The sequence below is a fragment of the Lepisma saccharinum genome, chromosome 2, assembly GCF_977018435.1.
Source record: "Lepisma saccharinum chromosome 2, izLepSacc3.1, whole genome shotgun sequence".
Taxonomy (NCBI): Eukaryota; Metazoa; Arthropoda; class Insecta; order Zygentoma; family Lepismatidae; genus Lepisma; species Lepisma saccharinum.
In genome coordinates this window covers 98,186,109-98,195,385 of record NC_139230.1, presented here as the reverse complement: position 1 = coordinate 98,195,385, position 9,277 = coordinate 98,186,109, and positions in this window count along the sequence as shown.

Sequence of the window (9,277 nt, the reverse complement as noted above, 5' to 3'; positions counted from 1 at the left end):
GGGTACAACTATTGCTATGAATACAAAACAAAAATTAGGGTGGGGTTTGAAATATAAATACCCTGAAAAAAATAATAATAATAATAAAACAACATGAAACCAAAAGAATTTGTATACCAAACACCATATCATGATCTTTAAAATTTAAACTTAATTCGATTTTAACTAAAAAAAACAACAAGAAAGGAAGAGGCAATGTATAGCCAAAGGAAATGGAATGAAATTATTACTTAGTACGCCACAATTAAAACGATTGCAAAATACAAGAAAGAAAACACGCAGTATAGGATTCATATTCAGCATTCCAGCCATCGTGGCTGCATTGGGGGCAGTAGGGAGTTTAGCTGGGGGTAGTGCTGCTATTGCCAAAACTGTGATTGATTAAAAAAAATAAGGCAGAACTAGAAGAGCAAAAGCGTCATAATCTTACCATGGAGAAAAAAATGGGCAAAGGTGTGAAGTCTAGAGCACTCAGAAAATTAAAAAAGAGAAGAAGAACTTGAACTCTTACCAACCAAGACATTGAATCTTTAATTAAAATATTTAAAATTAAACACTTCAGGGGGTTTCATGTCTGATTCTCTGCCTTAAGGTAGTCCTCACTCTCGAGAATGTGGCGTGGTGAATTTGGACAAGTCCGAAAACATTGGTACTCACTGGATATGCTATTATAAACAAAATGACAATGATTTTATTTTCGATTCTTTCGGAGGGGTACCCCCTACAGAATTAATTCGTTACTTGAAACATGTTAAAATTTATTACAATGACGATCGTATTCAAGATTTCGATCAAATTATATGTGGCCATGTTTGCATTATGATGCTCAGAATTTTAAATAAAATACCAAACATCAAATTAAAAGATTTTCAAAAAGCTGTATTATATATTAAATATGGGAATTTTTCATCTCTCCAGCGAGACTTCGGTTTTGAAACTACATCTTCACGATGATATTATCTATCCAAAATCCATAGCTCTAACAGCATTCTACAGTAAGTATCTGATACCGAATGTAACTACCTACAACAGTACAATATTAGTAGGTAATGAAAAAATAATTATTCCTCCTGGACAGTATAACTTACGTATCTACTTTACAATTTGAACTTCCAACCACTGTCTTGATTTCTCAAAATTCTGTAACACACATAGTAGAGATTGTAACTACCAATGAAACAGTGGACTTATCTACCATGGGAGAACTTTTAGGATTCGAGAACAATAGCAAATTAGAACCAGGTGTTAGGCACATAGGTAAATTTATATCAAAATTCTTAGCTAAACAGACATTGAATACTCATTGTAACATTGCCAAACGTATGATTATCAAAGCAGAAAGAAATTCGATTGGCAGTCACAAAGAAACTGGTATTATTGCTACATTTAAACCGAATTCGGAATTTATGGAATCTATTTTCTATTCTCCAATCCCACCAGTCTATTTCCCTGTTTCTATTGATAAAATTGATTAATTAGAAATAACAATTACTAATGAGAAAAATGAAATCATCGATTTTGCTGGTGCTAATAGTACTGCGATAACAGAAATTAATATTTAAAAAATATAAATAAATACCAAGATGGAAAATATCGAGAGTTATGAATTACAGTCCTTCCCTCCAAACAGGAGGACATTTACAAATTTGAATCAGCCCAATAAAGAGATAGAGTATGACATTACGGTGGGGGATGGATTCATTCATCCACATAGATCTGATCTGTATATAAAATTTGATATTGTAAAACAAAGTAATAGTGAAGAATATCCTCTCCCTGGGGCTAATGTAAAACTTATAGATAATTTTGTTCCATTCTTATTCTCTCAAATTGAAGTTAGAAAGCATGGTACAGTAATTGACAGTATTGATTGCCCTGGAATTACATCCACTACAGTGGGGATATTGAAACTGTCCAAATCAGAGAGTGCATATTATAAAATTGGTGGGTTCGAAGCTGGAACACAAATTCAAGCAAAAAGTCACACAGTACTGTTCCCCATGAGATTGCTATTTGGATTTTTCTCTGATTATAAAGAAATTATGTGGAAAGGTGGTTTGAGTGTCATATTTCGCAGAGCACCCAATGATCATAATGCTATCATGAGATACAAAACTTTAAATGCAGATGGAACAACTAATGAGGCAAGTTTGTCCGAAGCTGCGAAATGTGTGATCCAATCTATGGAGTTGCGAATGCCTATTGTTGAATATGAATCGAATTATGCTCTCAATTACAAAGCCAACATTTTGAAAAATCCTCAAATTCCGATACGGTTTTATACTTATCAATGCATTCAGAGGTCAGTAGAGGGTAAATTGTTTGAATTTGATGTTACTAATCAGTTCCAATCCTTGCAATATGACATGCCAGAGTTTGTAGCTGTGCTGTTTCAGACTGGGAGAGATGACAATCAGGAAAAGGATAGCAGCCAGTTTGATAATTGTAAAGTTAAAAATGTGTATCTGAAGAATGGCAGAAATGAAGTATATCCTCGTGAAAATTACAATTTAAACATTACAGAACAAGATTATTTAAAATTATATGAAGCTTATAGTGCATCTAAAAGAGTAACTGAAGGTAACATACTTATGTATTATAATCCAGATGAGTTCATAATTCACAGACCAATGTTTATAATCAATGCATCAAAAATAAAATTGGTAGTTATAAATGATCGAACTAATATTAAATTAGAATGTGAATTTCATGAAACTCTACCTGAAAATACTACATGCAGTGCAAATTTAATTGTGGAGAAATCATATATTTATGATGTTAAAAATGAAAGAGTGATAGAAAAATTTTAATAGGAGAGAATAATATATATAAAATTAGACTACGTGTAGATTTTTTTTGTTATTTTCAAAATTTTGGTTTCATGTTAAGTTTATTTTTTATTCAAATGTGTTGAGTGCAATTATTATTAACTTCTAAACTAAAGTGCCCCCAAAGCAAGGTATGGATTCCACACTCGAGAATACACCTCTTGTCGTCGTGAGGATCCAGGGCTACATTTTTTATTTTACTTGTTGTAATCTCGTGGTTTGAGCTTTGTATTCTATTTTCCTCTCGAAGTATCCTCGACTGTGAGGAAAGGCAATAAATAAAATACTGGAATGTTAGTTTGTTTTCCACGGTATCTTTGTACGTTCCTCTTGCTTTCTTCGTGACTCTGCTCTCTGTTCTGAATGTATACATCTTCGAACGCAAACCAGCGAACTCATCAATAATATCACCGTTACATTCACCTTTGAACTTACCGAGAACCTTCTTGTTGCAAGAAGGAATTCCAAATCTGTTGATTTGAGGATAGGAAGAAGTGTCGAAATACCCAAGCAAGGAAAAATGTTTAAGATCTTCGTAGAGGTTAGGTGTTTGTATGTCATAAATAAAACTATCGGTGTATATGTACAAAATTGACAGCTTATCATTATAGAAGGGTTTCATAATATTATAATGAAATACGAACATTTACAGTTTCGACAAGTCGAGAACTGTTGCACCAACATAAATAGGTTTTGTGAATTTTATCAATTTTATATCTAGATTAAAAAGTGTTAATTCTCGTTGTAAATTTTTCGCGATTTGAATCTGGGTTCAGATACCAATTTTCTTCATTTATTGTTATCTGAAACCAATTTAATGTCTATATGCTTTCTGACGTTCTCCATTGTTTTTCCATAAACGGCATTATTCATTAGTTTATAAAAATCTTTATCTAAATCTGAAATGGCAGCTGTTCTGTGTCTCGTGTTGGACTAAATATAAGATTTTAACCATGGAAAGTGTTTGAACTTGAGGTTGCTTTGATTAGAATCAGGTGGACATTTAATTTCAGGAGCCGGAGGTAAATCGGAAAAAGTATCATGCAAATTATTTGGAAATTCAATGTCTACCTCAATGAACAAACCAAATTCACGATCGTCGAAACGATTAATATCAATTGAAATGGGATCTATCCACTCAAATCCTCCGTAGGGACGTTTTTGTATCATTGCGAATCCGTAGAGACTATTTACGTCAGCGTAAAATATGTAATTCGATGGTCGATTTGCATCGTATTGATTCTCAGACATGTGAATGTTGTTTACCTTTGCATGTCTTTGCGAGCATTGCACCATCCCCCACGTATCCCCTTTTCTATAAAAAGTTACATGTCCACATCCGATATCAATTCCAACTTGATCCTGGTCAGGAGCAACATAGCAGACCACGCCAAACCAGTAAGACTGTAGAAGTATGCTGGATCTAATTCATAAATATTTATTGCTGTTTTTCTGAATACCTGAAAAACATCAGCAAGTATTGTTGTCTAATTTGATATATGCATCGTGATAATCGTCAAGAGTATTGCATCTCAATTCCTTCAATATTAATTTCGCATGTTCGTATTCTTCATTCGAAATTCCGTTTTTTTCTCAGCTGACTGAAGAATTTTTTTGAGGTGGGAGAGTGTCATAGTCAAATTTAGATTCATCGGTTACATATTCGTAGGGATAAATGCGTTTACGTTTAATCAGTTCTAGGTGTATGGTGGGAAAACTATCTTTTGTAATTTTAAATTTCTTCGTCGGAAAGTTTACTCGCTAAAGCATCGAGACTTGCCGATAGAAATCTAAAATAATCTAGAAACCTTATCTCTATGATTTCATTCGTTCCTGGATTTTTAACTTTCTTACTTATAAAAATATAACGTTCTTCGTTTTGAGCAAGAATATTTATTCTTTGCGTATCGTATCCAAGATTCCTCATTAAAAAATGGAAGTCGTAATTGGATCCATTGTGAAAAAATATTGGTACGAATTTAGGCTTCTGGATCTTGAGGTTGCAGGTGTTACAGATTCCACTAATATAGTTTCCGGTGAAATGATTATGGTGAAATACTTTCCGATTCTCATCCGTGAAATGTTGATCACACACCGGACACGTTTCAATGTTATTGTAAGATTGAAGTTCATCAGTAGATAATGGAAGCATCATTGATTTTGATTGGCATAAAAGGCTGCCAATTTTCTCAACCTCCTCCACCATCTTTTTTAAAAAAAGAGTTCAATAACATTCGGTCCGCGATATATATATGGTTTATCTATCCTATCCTGCCAAACAACAACATATCCAAAACTATTTGGATCATGAAGCTGGTACGGTGTTGTGGAAGAAAATTTGGGATCCGGATCGCAATAAGACAACGGTTTGAGAAAAGCCTCAAAATCTGCGATGATAATGTCCGGATGTTCCAACAAGGCCTTGTGCATTTTAAATTCTTCGAATTCATTTGAGTAGTGTAATTGATGATACTATTGGAGCGAGAAAGTATGAACCCCCCTCTGGCAGATTTGCCTACACTTAAAACTTGCTCAACATGCCCATATGAGCTTTTTGCTCAAGTGTGGAACCCCGTCTAATCCAAGATTTTTGTAAAAATGCCCTCGGGAATTTCCTGAGAAAGTATGACCCCCCTCAGATTGCTTTGCCTACACTTATAAAAGGCACTTCTGTGAGATTGTTGTCCATAAACCTGTCAAAAATATGCCCCTCTTGATATTTTTTTTGTCCACACCTAAAACTACGCAAACGTATTAACACACACACACCCACACACACACACACACACCCACACACACACACACGCACACCCACACACACCCACACACACCCACACCCCCCCCACACCCCCCCACACACCCACACACACACACACACACCCACACCCACCCACACCCACCCACACCCACCCACACACACACACACACCCACACCCACCCACACCCACCCACACCCACCCACACACACACACACCCACACACACACACACACACACACACACACACACACACACCCACACCCACCCACACACACACACACAAACACACACATACATATTTATTTCCGGTTTAAGTTTAATTGGACACCAGGCCCAACTTGTGCAATATGCAGAGGCCTTCTAGAATTGCTCTGTGACTCTCTCATTTCTTACATCATAAACATATGATTTTTCACCTATGAGAATAACACTACATATGGTGTCATCAGGGAGTGTATCGTGGAATTCACAGATAATTTTAATGTTTGTCCTGTCATTAACCACAACTTGTTTCCTTTTTGAAGTGTTGATGACAAACATGGGTCTCTGTGCTTTGAATTCATCTGGTGTGTAATACATGTCAGTATTGCCCGAGCCTGGCTGATATTTCTACAGCACTGATGAGCAGGGATTTGGAACTGCATGTAAAACAAGACAGGAAATTTGTTACACTGATGAGAAGATCCTATTAAAAATTAAACTTGTTAGAATTGATTACTGACAAGAATAATAATTATGAAGAAACGCAGTCCCTATCTCTGACAGAGCAATGCTGTGATGAGGTACAGGCTTCAGAAAATTATACCCAAGCAGATTTCAAACAAATATCTTGCCTCTTCCTGCATACAGACCTGAGCCTGGCTGATATTTCTACAGCACTGATGAGCAGGGATTTGGAACTGCATGCAAAACAAGACAGGAAATTTGTTACACTGATGAGAAGGTCCTATTAAAAATTAAACTTGTTAGAACTATTTTCTTGCATCGATTATACAATTGTTAGAGCATATAATCATAGAACATGTGGCAGAGTGATGGCAATGTTGCAGAGAGAAACAAGATTGTAACAAGAAAGCCTGACATCCAGATTGTTGCAGGTTGTCATATCTTATAGAAGTTTGTTCTGAATATAATTATATTTTATTGATTATGACTAATGTAATAATTATGAAGAAACACAGTTTCTATCTCTGAGAGCTATGCTGTGATGAGGTACAGGCTTCAGAAAATTATACCCAAGCAGATTTCAACCTTGCCTCTTCCTGCATACACACCAGAGCCTGGCTGATATTTCTACAGCACTGATGAGCAGGGATGGAACTGCATGTAAAACAAGACAGGAAATTTGTTACACTGATGAGAAGAGCCTATTAAAAATTAAACTTGTTAGAATTGATTATTGACAAGAATAATGATTATGAAGAAACACAGTCCCTATCTCTGACAGAGCTATGCTGTGATGAGGTACAGGCTACAGAAAATTATACCCAAGCAGATTTCAAACAAATATCTTGCCTCTTCCTGCACACAGACCCGAGCTATTTCTACAGCACTGATGAGCAGGGATTTGGAACTGCATGTAAAACAAGACAGGAAATTTGTTACACTGATGAGAAGATCCTATTAAAAATTAAACTTGTTAGAATTGATTACTGACAAGAATAATAATTATGAAGAAACACAGTCCATATCTCTGACAGAGCTATGCTGCTAGGTACAGGCTTCTGAAAATTATACCCAAGCAGATTTCAACTACAAATATCTTGCCTGTTCCTACACACAGACCCGAGCCTGGCTGATATTTCTACAGCACTGATGGACAGGGATTTGGAACTGCATGCAAAACAAGACAGGAAATTTGTTACACTGATGTGAAGAGCCTATTAAAAATTAAACTTGTTAGAATTGATTACTGACAAGAATAATAATTATGAAAAAACACAGTCCCTATCTCTGACAGAGCTATGCTGTGATGAGGTACAGGCTTCAGAAAATTATACCGAAGCAGATTTCAACCTTGCCTCTTCCTGCATACACACAGACCCGAGTCTGGCTGATATTTCTACAGCACTGATGAGCAGGGATTTGGAACTGCATGCAAAACAAGACAGGAAATTTGGCAGATATTATTATAGTGATGGCTGCAGAGAGAAACAAGATTGTAACAAGAGAGACTGAAAAATACAGAAACATAACATCTCTTACATCCAGATTGTTGCAGGTTGTCATATCTTATAGAGGTTTGTTCCGAATATAATTATATTTTATTGATTATGACTAATGTAATAATTATGAAGAAACACAGTCCCTATCTCTGACAGAGCTATGCTGTGATGAGGTACAGGCTTTAGAAAATTATACCCAAGCAGATTTCAACCTTGCCTCTTCCTGGACACAGACCCGAGCCATTTCTACAGCACTGATGAGCAGGGATTTGGAACTGCATGCAAAACAAGACAGGAAATTTGGCAGATATTGTTTTAGTGATGGCAATGTTGCAGAGAGAAACAAGATTGTAACAAGAGAGACTGAAAAATACAGAAACATAACATCTATTACATCCAGATTGTTGCAGGTTGTCATATCTTATAGAGGTTTGTTCTGAATATAATTATATTTTATTGATTATGACTAATGTAATCATTATGAAGAAACACAGTCCCTATCTCTGACAGAGCTGCACTGATGAGCAGGGATGGAACTGCATGTAAAACAAGACAGGAAATTTGGCAGATATTGTTATAGTGATGGCTGCAGAGAGAAACAAGATTGTAACAAGAGAGCCTGAAAAATACAGAAACAATAAAACATCTCATACATCCAGATTGTTGCAGGTTGTCATATCTTATAGAGGTTTGTTATGAATATAATTATATTTTATTGATTATGACTAATGTAATCATTATGAAGAAACACAGTGCCTATCTCTGACAGAGCTATGCTGTGATGAGGTACAGGCTTCAGAAAATTATACCCAAGCAGATTTCAACCTTGCCTCTTCCTGCATACACACCAGAGCCTGGCTGATATTTCTACAGCACTGATGAGCAGGGATGGAACTGCATGTAAAACAAGACAGGAAATTTGTTACACTGATGAGAAGAGCCTATTAAAAATTAAACTTGTTAGAATTGATTATTGACAAGAATAATAATTATGAAGAAACACAGTCCCTATCTCTGACAGAGCTATGCTGTGATGAGGTACAGGCTTCAGAAAATTATACCCAAGCAGATTTCAAACAAATATCTTGCCTCTTCCTGCACACAGACCCGAGCTATTTCTACAGCACTAATGAGCAGGGATTTGGAACTGCATGTAAAACAAGACAGGAAATTTGTTACACTGATGAGAAGATCCTATTAAAAATTAAACTTGTTAGAATTGATTACTGACAAGAATAATAATTATGAAGAAACAGAGTCCATATCTCTGACAGAGCTATGCTGCTAGGTACAGGCTTCAGAAAATTATACCCAAGCAGATTTCAACTACAAATATCTTGCCTGTTCCTACACACAGACCCGAGCCTGGCTGATATTTCTACAGCACTGATGGACAGGGATTTGGAACTGCATGCAAAACAAGACAGGAAATTTGTTACACTGATGTGAAGAGCCTATTAAAAATTAAACTTGTTAGAATTGATTACTGACAAGAATAATAATTATGAAAAAACACAGTCCCTAT